We start from the raw sequence: 17,965 nt of genomic DNA, 5'->3' as shown, positions 1-17,965 counted from the left end.
CCATGAAAAAAAGTGGCACTGTGTAAGTAAATGGGCCTATAAAGGGTTAAATATTTTCAAAAAGTATATAATATTTGGTATCTATGTGTCAGGTTGAAGTAGTTCTACAGGACTAGATCATTTAAAGTGGAAAAAAATATTACTTTATAATATTTTTACAGCGGTTTTTAGGAAGAGGACACATTTTGTCCTTAGGATCACGGATGTAAGTTTTTAAAGGATCTCCCAAGGGTTAAAGGCCTTTGCAGGTGTTTAATTAGCTGATTAGACTGTGGCACCAGGTGTCTGCAATATTGAACCTTTTCACAATATTCTAATTTTCTGAGATACTGAATCTGGGGTTTTCATCAGTTATAATCATCAAAATTATAAGAAACAAACATTTGAAATATATCGGTCTGTGTGTAATGAATGAATATAATATACAAATATCACTTTTTGAATGGAAATACTGAAATAAATCAACTTTTTCATGATATTCTAATTTTATGACCAGCACCTGTAAATGGTTTTGCCTCTTTCATAATTTGATGTATGCAATAAGCCCCAGTGATGGAGGATACTCCAGTAGGATTGTCTATTATATGTTATTGTTCTGCTATTTAGGCTCACATCATTTGAGGGTGCAGTGATGGAAATAAAAGCTTCTCTCAGATGTTAAACCTAAAGTAACGAGTCTGTTTGAAACTGCAAGAAGTAGAAAGTACAGATATTTGTGTAAAAATGTAGGGAGTAAAAGTAAAAAATAATCAGAAAAATAAATACTCAAGTAAAGTACAGATATCTGAAAAATCTACTGAAGTACAGTAATGAAGTATTTGTACTTTGTTACTTCCCACCTCTGCTCATACAGGTTGGGAGAGCACACAGCAGGAGGAAAACTAACTATAAAAACAACATGACAGAGAACTAGGAAAAACCTAAACAATATATACACAGACGGGCAATCAGGGAAACAGGACACACCAGGGAACACAGCTGAACAGAATCTGACTAACAGGACAAAGGAAGCAAAACTGAATATCAGGCACATGACACAAAGACTACAAAAGCAAAACAGGAAGTGGAAACAGAGACTGGGACTAGACACAGGAACCTGATATAAAGACACAAGACCAGCACAGAATATGGAGGGAACTAGGGAAAACACGGAGATCAGACAGAAGGCAAAAACAGAAAACAGTGGGTCCTGGACCCAGGACCATGACAGCTAAACTAGGAGCTGAACACAGTGGGTCAGAGAGGCTCTTCACTGAAGAAGCTCGCTCATATGCTGCCCATCATTTTGGATCATCAGAGGTCCATGATGTGAACATTTCATTTTCAAAGATGAACAGAAACTGAAGACTGAAACAGGCGGCCAAACGTCTCAGCATTTGCTGAGAGTTTTTGTTTACATTTAAAGGTACAATTCATATTTTCATTAACAGTGTTGCATCATTACTGTATACAAGATCTTGCTATAACATAGGTCCTAATTTTACAGAGGGCTTTCTTATAGAGCAACAAGAAGAAGAAACAGCCTTTATTGTCCCACAGAGGGGAAATTTGGGTGTAACAGCAAACTCTTTTTCCAGGCTAAATCTTCTAAATTAGTGAGAGGCCGTTCCCTCTCCAGCTTACAGGTTATCTGCTTTAAGCTGCACGTTTGTGAATTATAGCAGGGGGACATCCACAGTATCCAAAGTCGTTCACAGTGAGGATGTAAAACTATTGACGAGATGATTGAGCGGAAACCTGCAGTTTGGATCACGTACACATCCGGACCTTTGAGCTTTGCATGAGTGACAGGAGTCATCAGGTGTGACAAATTACACACACTGATGTTTGCGGTTAAAAACAGGATGTGATTTTTTTTTTCTGAATGATGCAGAGAGCCACAGCTTTTCTCACCCTGCTCGTACCATCTGATCAATGTTTCCAGTAACATCATTAACATGTGTGAACATGTGTGAACTAAAGTCTGTTAAAAAGTCAAATTACTGTCAGATTTCTGAACCGTGCAGAGCAGCCAGTTTAGATCTGTCAGTGACTCAGAGTCATTCTAGATCACTGCTGAAGGCTTGGACCGACACACAGAGCTCACTAAAGGTCAGAGGTCATTCTCTAAACATAATTTTCCTTTTTTCTCATTGAGCTTCTGTCACAGACACAGAAACAGATGATGATCAGCTGCCTCTGCTTCATACTCAGCTACAGAAACAAGCTGACCTCCTGTTTGCACCTCCTGCAGCACCAAAAATACTCTGATTCAGTACCTGTGCTTCACCTGGACTCACTTGGTCCCTGTGGGAGCTGGAATCACTGAGAGAATGAATCACTGAGAGAATGAGTGTAGGAGCTGTGTGTGACTCACCGAGCAGCACAGAGACAGATGTGATCTTCATGCTGTCTGGATGATGACTGATGTCAGTGTGAGCAGCAGAGACGCCTTCAGCTGCATCACTTCCCTGTTTCACCCTCAGCTCAGCTCAGCTGTGGAAACGATGCAGCAGTTTCCTGAAATCGCTTCATGTGTCATTCGTGCTGCTGCTCTTCACTATGCATCATGTAGGTGGGGGTAAGGAGCCCCTCTCCAGTCCCTCCCTCTGACCCGTTCACCAACACGCCCTCAGCAGGAGGATGGAGCTGAAGGCAGCAGATTCCTGTTTGCTGCCTCCTTCCATCAGTGCAGGCTGAGAATGAGGAAGTGTGTTTAAGATAAAGAGAGAAATGTGAGAAGCTGAAGTTCTCCTGTGAGGACAGAGTCCCAGTTCAGCTCAGACTGTTTCCTGGACCTGCATTCACACAAACTGCTGTTGGTAAAGAATCACAGCTGTGATGATGTGTGTGAATGCAGTTTTTCTTTGTGTGTCAGCTATTTTGGCTGATTTCCATCCCCTACACTGACAGCATGCTGTTTGTGCTGTCTTTATACTGACAGTATGCAGCTGGTATAAATGTTGAATTCAGTGACTGAATCTCAGCTTTGATTCAAACTCATCTCTGCTGCACTGATGTAACCTGTAACTCTGACCATGAATACCACAGCTGCCATATTTTGAATTACACAAAGCTGGTGTAGCTGAGTTTGTTTTGCAGGATGTTTCACAATATGAAAAAAACATCATACACAGATCCGAGATCTGATTATAAAATGTAAACTTTCAATTTCCAGTTTATCAGATGTCACTGAGCAGTCCTGACCTTTGAATCTAACCTCTCTTCTTCCTCTTTCTTATATCGTTCTCCATCTCTGAGTGAACTTCTCTCTTCTCTGGAAATACAGCAGCTCTTCTTTTAGCTAGCAGACACACTATGACAAACTGCACACACTTTGTGTGTTTGCTGATATTTGTTGAGCATTTAGAAATGCTGCATTTGAAATTTCCTGCAACATATTGCTCCCTTTGTTTCTGGTCTTCTTGAGTAGCGTTAGCTAAGATGCTCGAAGTACCGCGACCACAACTTATGGACATCTGCCCTCAGTCCGGCCCACCGTAACCCCGTGAGTACAGCACAGTGATGTATAAACTACAGGTGCTGGTCATAAAATTAGAGTATCATGGAAAAGTTGATTTATTTCAGTAATTCTATAAAAAAGTGAAACTTGTATATTATATTCATTCATTACACACAGACTGATATATTTCAAATGTTTATTTCTTTTAATTTTGATGATTATAACTGACAACTAATGAAAACCCCAAATTCAGTATCTCAGAAAATTAGAATATTACTTCAGACCAATACAAAAAAGGATTTTTAGAAATGTTGGCCAACTGAAAAGTATGAGCATGTACTGCACTCAGTACTTAGTTTGGGCTCCTTTTGCCTGGATTACTGCAGCAATGCAGCGTGGCATGGAGTCCATCAGTCTGTGGCACTGCTCAGGTGTTATGGCCAATTAAGAACAGGGATACCATGGTCCTTAAAGCAGGTACTGGTAGCTTTGGCACTGTGTGCAGGTGCCAAGTCCTGTTGGAAAATGAAATCTGCATCTCCATAAAGTTGGTCAGCAGCAGGAAGCATGAAGTGCTTCCTGCTGTTGTCAATGACCAGGTGGATGTTGGCAGTTGAAGACCAGTGGCTGTCTCCCAACAGAAATCAGTTACTGTCTGTGCTGGACATGCCAGAAACATCTCACATAGAAGGTGTGAGGAGGCACCCTGGCCCAAACCACCTCTACGAGGTCTTTTCAGTATCTAGGACGACTGAGATCCTCGCCCTATTTCTAAGGCTGAGCCCAGACACCCTTCACTTATATCTGTGATCTCATTATCTCAGTCACTTCCCAGAGCTTGTGGCTGTAGGCGAGGGTAAATCAACAACTTCCCTTTCAGCTCTACTCTCCCTTCACTCATAAACAAGACCCTGAGATAGTTGAACTTCTCTACTTGGGGAAGCAACTCATTCCTGACCCAGGGCGTGGACTCCTTTTCCGACCTCAGGTCTGAAAGTTCTTATTCCAGCTACTTCACACTCAAATGCAAATCATCCCAGTGGCCACTTTTCCACCAACAGGGTTCCAGTGCCGGTGCCAGCATTTGAACCGTTCAGTGGCTTTTCCACCGTGGTTCAACTTTGGCCCCACAAGCTAGCTGGTCTGGAACCAAGAACGTGTGACGAAAGCAGCAGAAGGACTTGACTCTGCCGTCTCAACATCAAGTTTTCTACAATATTACATGTGTATTACATGAGAAAAGCGAAGCAATTTTCACGGCTGTGAATTAGGTTGGGTATCAGTTCATATCACAGATAAAAGGACACAAAGTGCATACTTGTCTTCTTGCTCTAATCGCTGTCTGTGTTTACCTCTGTGCTGCACACACATGCGGCACTAGTTTGGTTTGGACCGTGAAATGTGTTTGCAGCACAAGAAAGGGGAGCGTGTTCTCCCACGTTTGTGAGTTTTGGCTTCTGTTTACAGACGAGGACCCGCCCACACTCATACATAAAGGAGCAGTTCACAGAGCGCAGTGGAAACGCGGGCCCGTTTTTAAGCTGGTTCATTGAAACCAGCACCAGCACTGGCACGAACACCAGCACCTCGGCGGTGGAAAAGTAGCAAGCGTGAACTGGAGGGCACTGCCTCATGAAACCATATCATCTGTGAAAACAAGACGAGATCCTGATCACCAGTCTGGAAGCCCCTGCTACTTGTCTGTGCCTAGAAATCCTGTTTGTAAAAGTTCTGAACAGAATCTCTGACAATGGACGGCCCTAACGGAGTCCAAGAGACACCTTGAATGAGTCTGACTTAGTGCTGGCACTACAATCTGAGCTTTCACTAGTTATACATGGACAGAATGACATGGGCGAACATCCCATACTACCAAAGCACCTCTTCAGAGGACACAGTCAGATCCCTTCTTCAAGAACATCAAACACATGCAGACTGGTTGAACAAACTCCCACATACCCTTGACTATCCTTGATAGGATACAGAGCTGGTCCAGTGTTCCATAGCCAGGGCAAAAATCACATTCTTCCTCGTGGATCCAACATTGGACTAATGGACAGACTCTACACACACTACATCAGTCTGTTGTGGTGAAGAGGGAGCTGAGTGTGAAAGTAACACTGTCGATTTACCGGTCAGTCTGTGTCCCTACCCTCACCTATGGTCATGAGCTTTGGGTAGTGACCAAAAGAATGAGATCGTTAATACAAATGGCAGAAATGAGCTTCCTCCGAAGGGTGGCTGGCCTCTCTCTTAGAAACAGGGTTTGGAGTGCATCCATTCAGTAGGGGCTCAGAGTAGAGCCGCTGCTCCTCCACATCAAAAGGAGCCAGTTGAGGAGGTTCGGGCATCTGACTAGGATGCCTCCTGGGCACCTCTTGGGTGAAGTTTTCCAGGCATGTCCTACTGGGAGGAGGACCTGAGGCAGACCCAGGACTCGCACCCTCTGGATCAGCTGGTGGAGGTGGCTGGGGAGAGGGAGGTTTGGGCTTCTCTGCTTAGGCTCCTGCACTTGCGACCCGGCCCCGGATAAGTGGAAGAAAATGAAGTGGATGGATAGATTGAAATGTTTCTTGAGTTAAATTAATCTATTTTTTTATCTGTTTGTAATATTAATGTTATGAGATGATGGTTAATCAAACATACTGACTCAACTACTGAATTATCTTTTGAAATTGAACCCTTTTTTATGAAGCAGTGGGGATTTTATGTCATGTTTTATTCTGTTCTGCTCTCTGAAACATACTTTTAGCTGAAGAATGAAAGCCAGATGTGGTAAAATCAAGCAGCCGTTTTATTCAGTAACAGTGGACAGGAGCAGAGAAAGAAACACCAAGTTAATGCAGAGATCTGAGGTAATAACAGTGTTATATTATCATGAACGTCACAGCCCGGTGTAACAGTTAATAATCTATAGACATACAGACGTACTGCTTTAATGACGCAGCAGGAAGTCATTAAAGGCACCAGCTAAGTCCAGTGTAATGTTTGAGGTGTAGACCTGATGAAGATGTTTGGATAATCTTGTTAGAGAGGAAAGCAGAGGCTCATGAACTCTAACTGGCTGCAGACAGCAGGGTTTAACTCACTGCTCTGATTTCAGTGAAGATGCAAATAATTGGTGCTCGTTCTGAATCTGCTGACGGTAGATGTCGTGCGCCTTCTTCTTGTCCTCTTCTTTGGTCAGACGCTTGTTGAGCAGCTCCCTGAATTTTTCCGGGCGGAATTTCATGTTGTTGGTCTTCCAGGTGAAGTATGGATTGGAGCGGGTCTCGTTGAGTTGATTGCCCAGATAATGCCACAGCCGCACACCAGGAAGGAGAGCCACGCCGAAGAAAACGGGCTCCAGGTTGTTGATGATGTCTTCATAATCAGACAGGTACTTCTTGGTGGCGGGGGTGGGGATGATGTTGGACACGATCTGTGGCTGTAACGGGGAGCAAAAAAATACATGAATCTGATTCATTCTGTTTGCTTTGTATTGTAAAGTATTTGGAACCAAACATGCTCTGAGATTTACTCCAAAATATGAAAACAGGCTCTGAGAGAGCTGACTGAAATATTGAACGCTTATTGATGGGAGTCCTGATGGTTTCTTACGGTGATGTTGAACTCCTTCAGCCTGTCTTCAGCGTACTTCCTGAAGCTCTCATATCTGGCCTTCATGAACTCACGGAGCTCCTCGTCCTGCACCGTCTCACTCATCTTCTTCAACATGTCTGTGACCTTCACCACATAGATGAGGTCCTGGATCGAGAATTTGACGTAGCTGTCGGCCGGCAGGTCTCCGAGCTGCATGCGCTGTAGAAATGGTGTCTTCAGCGTGGACTCGGCCACGTCCACATTCTTGACCCACAGTTCTTCATAGAGGTCAGTATCATTTGCTGAGGATGAACAATAACAACATCAGGAGCCAAAATTCACATAAATGTATCAATTCTCAAGTATTAGTTTATTAAAAGTTTATTAACCTTCCTGTAAACACAGAAATAATTTTGCACAGCTATAATTTTATGTCCACTGCACATCATGGAAATCTGTCCTCTTTATCCCAGAACCTGAACTCTGAACTTTGTAAGACTATAATTTTTATTATTTTGTTTTTCAGAGATTACAAATTTTACATTATGAAGCCACTTTTATTGTATTATATTCAGCTTTTTTCCTAATTCATTGTTGTGATTATTTAATATTTGACCTCATCACTTTTTCTTATTTTTCATTTAGATTTTGAATTACTGAGCTTTATTTTGTGTTATATTCAACTTTTTACATAAGATTTTGTGGGATTATAATTTTCCTTATTTAGTTCCTTCTGAATCGCTTCAATGCCGCCCGAAAAGGACTTTCGGATGGCATCAAAGCGATTCTGGCAAACCGTCAGGCGACTCAGGAGGGGAAAGCAGTGCTCCAATCACACGGTTTATAGTGCGGGTGGGGTGCTGCTGACTTCAACTGAGGCTATAGTCTGATGGTGGAAGGAATACTTCAAGGACCTCCTGAATCCCACTGACACGCCTTCTGTAGTTAAAGCAGAGTCTGGGGACGTGGGGGATGACTCACCCATCACTGGGGCTGAGGTCACTGAGGTGGTTAAACAACTCCTTGGTGGCAGGGTCCCTGGGGTGGACGAGATTCACCCCGAATTCCTGAAGGCTCTGGATGTTGTAGGGCTGTCTTGGTTGACACACCTCTGAAACATCGCGTGGAGATCTGGGGCAGTGCTATTTAAATGGCAGACCGGGGTGGTGGTCCCCATCTTTAAGAAGTGGGGACCGGAGGGTGTGCTCCAGCTTTCGGGGATCACACTCTTCAGCCTCCCTGGTAAGGTCTATACCAGGGTGCTGGAAAGGAGGGTCCGCCCATTAGTTGAACCTCAGATTCAGGAGAAACAATGCAGTTTTCATCCTGGTCGTGGAACATTGGACCAGCTCTTTATCCTCTCAAGGATATTCGAGTGTGCTTGGGAGTTTGCCCAGCCAGGCTACATGTGCTTTGTGGATTAGGGGAAGGCATTCAACCGCGTCCCTCGGGGTATCCTGTGGGAGGTGCTGTGGGAGTATGGGGTGTTTGGCCTGTTGTTGGGGGCCATTCAGTCCTTGTACAACCACAGTGAGAGCTTGGTCCGTATAGCTGGTAATAAGTCAGATTCGTTTCCTCTGGGTGTTGGACTCCATCAGGGCTGCCCTTTGTCACCGATTCTGTTCATAATTTTTATGGACAGAAGTTCTAGGCGTAGTCAGGTGGTGGAAGGCTTCTGCCTTGGTGGCCTCAGAATCTCGTCTCTGCTCTTTGCGGATAATGCGGTTCTGTTGGCTTCATCAGGGGGTAGCCTCCAGCTCGCAGTGGAACGTTTCACAGCCGAGTGTGAAGCGGCTGGCATGAGAATCAGCACCTCTAAGTCTGAGGCCATGGTCCTCAGCCGGAAAAGAGTGGAGTGCCCTCTACGGCTCAGGGACCAGTTCCTGCCCCAAGTGGAGGAGTTCAAGTATCTCGGGGTCTTGTTCACGAGTGATCGGAGAAGGGAGCGGGAGATGGACAGACAATTCAGGGCTGATTCTGCAGTGATGCGGACGCTGCACCAGTCGATTTACCGGTCGAGCTACGTTCCTACCCTCACCTATGGTCACAAGCTTTGGGTAGTGACCGACAGAATAAGATGGTGAATACAAGCGGCAGAAATGAGTCTCCTCCGAAGGGTGGCTGGCCTCTCCCTTAGAGATAAGGTGAGGAGTGTGGCCATCTGGGAGGAGCTCAGAGTAGAGCCGCTGATCCTCGACATCTTGACGCCTCTTGGGTGAGGTGTTCCGGTCATGTCCCACAGGAGGAGGCCCCGTTGTAGACCCAGGACACGCTGGAGAGATTATATCTCTCGGCTGGCCTGGGAACACCTTGGGGTCCCTCCGGATGAGCTGGAGGAGGTGGCTGGGGAGAGGGAAGCCTGGGCTTCTCTGCTTAGGCTCCTGCAGTCACGACTCAGCCCCGGATAAGCAGAAGAAAATGGATGGATGATGGATGGAAATGTTTCTTGAGTTAAATAAATCTATTCTGCATCTGTTTGTAATGTTTATGTTATGGTATGATAGTTAGTCAAATCAATTTTTAGCTGAATATCGATAGCAGCATTGGTATTGGTATTGATAAATACAATCAATACCAATGTAATTAGATCAATACTTTAGCTTCAGTTTCTCTCCTGTACGCAGCAGTGCGGTTTCATCAAAGATGAAAGCTGACTGTCTGTTTAAGTGCCACAGGCACACTTTGCTCCTCCCCTCTCCACTGTGCTTTGATATTATACTGTCACGCCAACTGTAACATGTTTTACTTGGGGAAAAAAAGCAAATTGCTTTAAATGTTTTATAACATTGTGGAGTGATAATTTTGTACAGCTTGTTTATTTAGGAAAAAAATCCAGAAAATTAGTGAATGAAGGGATATTTTTTTATTACATTTTTGTATTGTACTTTCTGAACACTCTACCTGAAAAAATGTTAATTTTTTTCTTGAGTGATCATTTTGTACACTTCATTTAAGAAAAAAAATCCAGACATCACAATGAATGGGGAAAATTGTTTTGTCACTGTTCTGTTTTAGAACAAAAACTTTGATTTTGATAAAGTATTTTCTATTTACCTATAAACTTTTCCCAATTCTACCCTGGGTTTTAACTAATTAATGATCCAAAGGGGAAAAAAAAAGTCACAAAACACTGCATGAAAATTCCTCATAATTATTAAAAAGTATCGGTATCAGTTTCAGTATCGGTGATACTGGCCTTGTATTTACTTGGTGTTGGACTGATACCAAATCTTGCAGTATCGCACACCACTAGTGCACACTGACAGCCACATGCTGTTGTTAGTGTGACAGCTCCTGGCTGTGGGTGAAGACACACGGGCCCAGTTTCCCGTACAGGGATTATGTCTAATCCTGGACTAAATACTGTTTCCTATTTTGATCTTCATTGACTTTTTCCTTTTAGTCTAGGACCATGCTTAATCCATGACTGGGAAACCGACTGCCAGTGTTTCAAAGTAAACCACAGGAGGGCCAAGCAAACTTGACCATACATTATTTTTATAATGCAGTTAGTGTCTGTTAGCGTAACTAACACAATCACATTCATTCACAACAGCATGTATTATTGTCTGTCTGTATGTTTGTGTACTGTTTAAATGGTAAATCTGTGTTTACTAGTAGAAAATGAGCTTTTCTGTTTGTTGAGAAACACACGAATGCAGTGGAATGCCAGATGTCCATCTTTCAAACTGGCACTTGAACGCAGCTCACATTTCTGGATCTGCAGATGCTGCAGTGTGAAAGTTGTCTCAAAACCACACGTGGGCACGTGACGTGATCTGTGGAAATCAGGCGATTCATGCATGCGTATTTAAGGTTCTGTGCATGAGCGGAAAGAGAATCACAAATATTTTTGGACATTTGGAGCACAGGAAGCTTCTGAGAGAGAAAGTTATCAGATTTGTTGAGCTGAACATAAAATATGTGTGTAACTGTTTATCCAGTTTTGTAAATTAGTTTCATGTGCGCTCACACTGCTTTTATTTGTGTGTAGATTCGTAGCGGCAAAAAATGAAAGTGTATGTACAGGTAGCCCCTTAACTGGCAAGGGCCCGGTGACGGGCCGTTTGTAGTCCCTTTTATATGGCAGGCTAGACCCTCCCATTTTTATTGACATGTCATTCGGCCAATCATGTAACTGGCTGCACCAAATCACCTGACAAAGCTACGTGACGCCCTCTGAGTATTATTGGCTCTGGGAAACCCATTTCTTAACATGATTGGCCGAATGAGGTGTCAGTCAAAATGGGCGGGTCTAGCCTGCCATATAAATGCACTTCATTCGGCCCGCGGACCAGACGCAGCCGATTAATAGGCTATGAAATGGGTTGTTCAGAGCCAATAATAACCAGAGGGTGTTATGTAGTTGTTTCAGGTGATTTTATTTGCTGCCAGTTAAGGGGTTAATAAAGGTATTGAAACAGGAGAACTCACTTGATGCCATCTTCATTGTGTGATGCTTCAGAGAGGTCAGCAGAGGTCAGCAGTGCAGTCACACAGCTCCACGTCTCTGTTTCAGAGCTTCAGTCCTCCACCTTTATAGACGATCCTTCCTAGTTCCTGAGAATCAGGTGGACAGGTGCTGATGTGTGTTACAGTTTAAAAACCCAGGTTAGCACCTCTGCATTGGTCAGATACTGAGGTGTGTCCACTTTCCCTTCAGATTCTTTAGAAGAGTCTCGTTTTCTTGTGATATTTTACAGTGTCTCCCTCAGAATCTCACTCTTATGGGTTCATGGCATGCTCCAGCGTCTCTTCTGCTACTGAAGCTTTCCTTAGTGTTTGGAGAATTCAGTCAGCTCTGATCAAAGTCTGGATTAAATCAGAGTGAGATGCTTTGACCGTGAACAGGCCGTTTATGCTGGAAAACCCTCCAAGGTGGCCGAATTCACTCAATTCTGCAAAGAAGAGTGGGCCAAAATTGCTCCACAGTGATATGAAAGAATCACTGCTGGTTATCGCAAATACTTGACTGCAGTTCTTGCTGCCAAGAGTGGCACAACCCGTTATTAGGGTTGGGGGGAATGATTTTTCCACACAGGGCAGGTAGGTTTGGATAGCTTTTTCCCTCAATAAATGAATATATCATTTAAAAACTGCCTTCTGTATTTACTCAGGTTATCTTTGTCAAAGATTAAAATTTGTTGGATTATCTGAAACATGTAAGTAGCAACTGTGGAGATAATGCCCAGTTGGCTACTGCCAAGATGCACCCAGCACCTTCTCTCTGAAGAAGGGACTGGCTTCCACATTAAGACGGTAGAATGTAGAAAACGTAGACTCAGATGAGCACGTCACAGCTACATAAATGCTCAAAAGGGACGAACCTTTTCACTTCACAAGTCCCATGAAGTGACCACACCTTAGGTCGAGTGGGCACAGTCTCTGAATGGGAGAGGAGTATCCAAAAATGTTTATGTCTGCTGAATAGCATCTACAACCCAATGGGACATTCTGGACTTTGACAAGTGTCTGCCCAAGACCCCAGGGTTAAAGCAGACAGAGAGCCGGTCCGTCTTCCTAATAGGCTGAGTGCACCTGATACACTCTGTCAAGACCCAGGCAGGGCAGAGCAGAGCTACCTACTGGCCTAAGCCACTATTAGCTAGACAGCATCACGGTGCGTGGGAGCTAACTGTGTGGCCTGTGAATGGCGAGGGCCCAAATGCAGGACTCAGATGCTGGCAGATGTAAATAAACAGAAAACAAGCCTTTATTATAACTGAAAACATGAACCAAATAAACACAGAGAATAACAGAACTAAAGAACCCTAAACTGGGGAGAAACCACAAAAAGATAAAACACTGGACAAAAGGCCCAGGACCATGACAGTATACATCCTCTCCATGTCCTCTCACCATAAGCAGGTCAAAGCAGCCCTTCCATCACAGACCCAAACAAACCTACACCCTCTCAGACCAGGAGGCTGGATGCGGATCAAAGATCTCCAGAAAACCAGCCAAAAACTGCAGCAGAGACCGCTTTGCATTGAGCTTGGTGATGTAAGGCCTGGATGCAGCTTCATGGAAACGTGTTCCATGAAGCTGAGGCCTTAGTTGTATTTAGACACATTTTGCTTCACATGACATCACCTTTGTTATATTTTTAGGTGGTTTTATGAATGTGGGCCCCCTGAAATTGGGTTCTACAGACTCACCTGTGTTTGTGTGACATAAATTACTGTGGGTGAAAACTTTAGCTAAGTGGAAACTGTCAAAAAGTGTTTAGCAGAGGTTTTAATTGGAAAAAACATCCATCATTTAGGACATCTGCCAGAGCTCTGGTGACGGGTGTTTCTTTAGTACACATGAGAAGGAAGTTAGCAGAGCCCAAAAAGGTGATTGGTCTGCATCAAGTTTCAGGGGACGACACTTTATCCAAATTGTGAGGGGGCAGAGTTAGGATTCTTAGGTTATATGATGATGCACCTGCTCTTTGTCTTCCTCTTCCCTTCCTGTCTTTACATCTTTCTCTGTCTCTTTGTTTCTCCCTTTCCTCTTCTTCTTCTTCTTCTCTCTCCCTCTTTGTGTGTGTATTCTAGTCTTAGTTCTGTTACTGTCTGCGCTTTGGTTTTTGTCTGTGTCCTGTGTAACCGATATGTCTAATAAACAGCCTGCATTGGAGCCTGCTCATGCCAGTGATGTTTTGGAAACCTTGGTCTGAAGTGAGTTTTATACAGGATTTAATCTACTTCATTTTGGCCAAAAAGGAACACGTGGACCCCTAAAATCACAACGCAACACTACTGTGCACTATGACCCTCAGCATCCGCTGGATGAGTGAATACTTTTGGCAATATAATGTATTCCAGGGGTGCTACCAGGTACTCACTGAATGTGCTGCACTGCAATCCTCACAGCAAATTAAAATGGTGTCTTATGGCTTTAGTAATACAATCATAAGTTGTCTGAAGTCAATATACAATCTGCCGGTGGCCTGGATTAAAATAAATGGCAGCCTTACAGACACAATCCCTCTGGAACGAGGCTGCCGGCAGGGATGTCCACTGAGCCCCATTCTCTTTGCACTTTTTATAGAACCGCTTGCTCAAAAAATGAGGGAAGACCCAGAAATCAAGGGAATCCTATTTAAGGGAAGAGAATACAAAACATGTCTATATGCCGATGACATCTTGGTGACCTTATCTGACCCAGATTTTAGTTTACCCAACCTCCTGTCCTGCCTCCACCAATCTGGACTCCACTCGGGCTGTAAGTTAAATATAGAAAAAACCCAGACCCTCTCCTTTAACTGCTCACCCCAAGAAGATCTAAGTAAAATGCTCAAATTTAAATGGAAAACAAAGATCATGAAATACCTAGGCATTAATATTACCAAAAATCTAAACAAAATATATAAAGCAAATTACGATACCATGACTAATAAAATTCAAAATGATCTGGACAGGTGGGCCCCTTTGACACATGACTTATATAACCGCATAGAAATAATAAAGATGATTGTATTACCCCAACTATTATTTCCTTTTCAATCCTTATCAGTGGAAATCCCTACTAAGCAGTTTAATAAGTGGAACCGATCCATCTCTAGGTTTATATGGCAGAACAAGAAACCGAGGGTACGCTACAAAACTTTACAATTACCAAGAGATAAAGGAGGAATGTCACTCCCATGCCTGGAAAATGACTACAAAGCAGCACAACTGCAGTATGCTGCTTATTGGTGTGAAGAGGGGTACGATGCAAAATGGAAAGAACTAGAAGTGAACCAAACAGACATCCCCCTTCAAGCCCTGCTGGGAGATAAACACCTCAAGAACACATATTCAGAAAAGTTGTGTGTTTTTACAAAGGCCCCCCTCAACAGCTGGTTTAGAGAATTCTGCAACCCCCTCACAGAGAGGAGAACATGGCTATTTAGATGGACTGAATATGATAAGGATTTTAGACCCGCACAGCTTGATCCCAGGTTCAAGGAACTGACCAGAAAAGGTATTACCTCATACTGTGTGATCTCTTCTGGAACCGACTTGGAAAGCTTCCAACATTTACAAGAAAAATTTGACCTCGACAAGTGTGACTTTTTTAGATGCTTACAGCTCAGGCATCACTTTAATAAAAATACTAGAAAGAAACGATCAGGATTTAGCTAATATTTTTATTGACGCTTCAATCCAATAAGAAGAGACTATCCAGAATATATGCATGCCTAGAAGCGTACAAAAAATCATCAACACTACACATTAAAAATAAGTGGGAGAAGGAGGCCAAAATAACACTGACAGAAAATGAGTGGCTAAATATATGCCAAATTAATTCCACCACCACCAGCTCAGGGCTATGGAGGGAATATTCATGGGAAAATATCATTAGGTTTTTTTACAACCCCCAAAATAAGATACTCTCAGTCTGGCAGAGCTGATTCTGGGCATTGTTGGAGACAATGTAACAATGTGATGGTGGACCATTTTCATGTTTTCTGGGGATGCCCATTGATTCATTCCTACTGGTCAAAGATAGCCAAAGAGATAAGAGTAATTCTCGGATTTGAAATTGACTTTAACTTTCAAACTATATATTTATGTAATTTACCAGCTGAACTCAACTCTCCAGATAAATACCTTCTGAAAATACTACTGATAGCAGGGAAAAAAGCAATAACAAGGAAATGGCTTAGTGGGAGCCCACCAACACTGAAAGAATGGTCTGCCACTGTAAAAGAAATATGCGATATGGAAATGCTCACCTTCTCTCTAAGACTCCAAAGCAACAAGGCCAAAAAATACTGGTCAAAATGGTTAATATATGCAAATGTAAAAACACTGTGAAGTAATTATTTATTTATTTTCTCCTTTTCCTTTTTTCCTTTTCTCTTATCTCTCTCTCTCCCAATTATTTTCTCTCTGTTGTTATACTTTATGTGATAAATGTGACTTGATGTCAGAAAACGAACTAACAATGAAAACCAAAACAAAGTAGAAAATAACAAAACTTAGTGAAAACAGAACTAAAGACAAAATGCTGGGCAGACGGCCGAGGACCACGACAAGTGGTTTGAGCAATGAAACAGTCAGAGCCAAAAGTAAAACCTCAGTTGGAACAGAAACAAAAAGAACCAACGCCTGAAATGGATTTAAAAGTCAAAGAGAAGAAATGTGTTTTAGAGAGGATTTAAAAGCAGAGAGCAGTGGTGGACAGTAACAAAGTACAAATACTTCATTACTGTACTTAAGTAGATTTTTCAGGTATCTGTACTTTACTTGAGTATTTATTTTTCTGACAACTTTTTACTAGGGGTGGGACTTTAACGCGTTAATTTCGATTAATTAATTATGGGGAAAATAACGGATTAAAAATTTTAACCCATTTTAATCGCACTTTGCACCGGAACGTTTCTCAGTGCACGAGTTCCAGGCGTACAGATTATATCAACGCACGATGTCAAAAATTCAGGGGCCGCATCCTGCGAAGGACCCGGCCCACGTAGACCTCGCAGCCCACGAAGAACGCAAAGGCCGGAAGTGAGCGGCTAGCCTTCATATCAGCATCACCTGCCCTCACCTCTGCAGCTCATAGCAACCGTGAGTGTGAAGCACAGCTGTGTAAAAGCAGCTGGTTAAACGGAGAACAAACTTTTTCTCCTTTTTGTGATTCAATTTTAAGTCTTTAATTCAAAATAAGCTGTTAAAACAAGCATAACACATTTCAGCATCAAGGAATACAGCTGAGCGAATGATTCATTTCCAGCTATATTAAGTGAGACATTAATGTTGAATAAAACTATCAGTTATGATGCTTAACTTTAATTTCAGGAGTTTGCTTATCACAGGAGCACTTCCACCCTTCGTTGGTCTGTGTAGTAGACTGGTGGGAAAATGAACTAAATTTTGAAGTTTAAGCTTATGTGTATTGATTCATTCATCAACTAAACTTAAATTAATATTTATCATGTTAAATATTGAAATGTGATTAAAATGCGATTCATTTTGATGGATTAATTACAAAGCTTCTAATTAATTAGATTAATTTTTTTAATCGAGTCCCACCCCTAATTTTTACACAAGTATCTGTACTTTCTACCTCTTACATTTTCAAAACAAGCTCGTTACTTTAGGTTTAATGCGTCTGAGAAACGTTTGCATCTCCGGTCAGTGAGGGAGCCGGCTTTTGATTGTAAGCGTTTTTTTCTTGGAAGTTGCAACAACAGGGAGCGAGGGACCAGACACCCCACACGGTAGAGGGAGAGGCTCCTGCAGCGCTCGCTCGGAGACCGGAAAGAGCCAGAGGAAGTTGTGCTTTACACAGAGGCTGCACGTGTGAACGGTGAGGAAAATAAATGACAGAAAACGTAGAGGACAAAAAAAGTGTCTGCAGTTTGTCACACAGTGTGTCTGCTAGCTAAAAGAACAGCTGCTGTATTTTAAGGGAGAGCAAAGAATGAGATAACTTCACTCAGATGGAGAAAGATGTAAGAAAGAGGTAGAAACGTCCTCCAAGGAGCTACTTTTACTTTCTTACTTTGAGTAGATTTCACAGCCTGTACTTTTTTACTTTTACTTGAGTACAGAAGTTGAACCAGTACTTCAACTTTTACCAGAGTAGTTTTTAAGACAAGTACTTGTACTTTCTTCCTGCTCTTGGTGGAGACGGACACATTTCTCTCTTCTCCCCAGCCTTCCCTATCTATTTTTGCTGCTTCGCTGCTTAGAGCGTCTCTTCACACATCCCTGAACTGGAAATTAAATTATGGATCTGGTCAGCTGGTCTCTCTGATGGCCAAATTCTCATCACGAGGAGATTGGGAGAAGGGGAACCCTCTTTCCTCTGGTCCAACTACACACCCGGCTGGTTATGTTATGGATTCCTGTGGGGATGGAAGATAACGTTCCTGGCTGCACTGTGTGGGTGTGGTATATATATTGATACCAGGATCTCTTCCCGAATTGGGACCTGGGGATACCTGGTATCCTGGCAGCTGTT

This window comes from Archocentrus centrarchus, unplaced genomic scaffold, assembly GCF_007364275.1.
Source record: "Archocentrus centrarchus isolate MPI-CPG fArcCen1 unplaced genomic scaffold, fArcCen1 scaffold_24_ctg1, whole genome shotgun sequence".
In the NCBI taxonomy this organism is placed as follows: domain Eukaryota; kingdom Metazoa; phylum Chordata; class Actinopteri; order Cichliformes; family Cichlidae; genus Archocentrus; species Archocentrus centrarchus.
The sequence above is the reverse complement of the archived record's forward strand: the minus strand, read 5'-3'. Positions refer to the sequence as shown.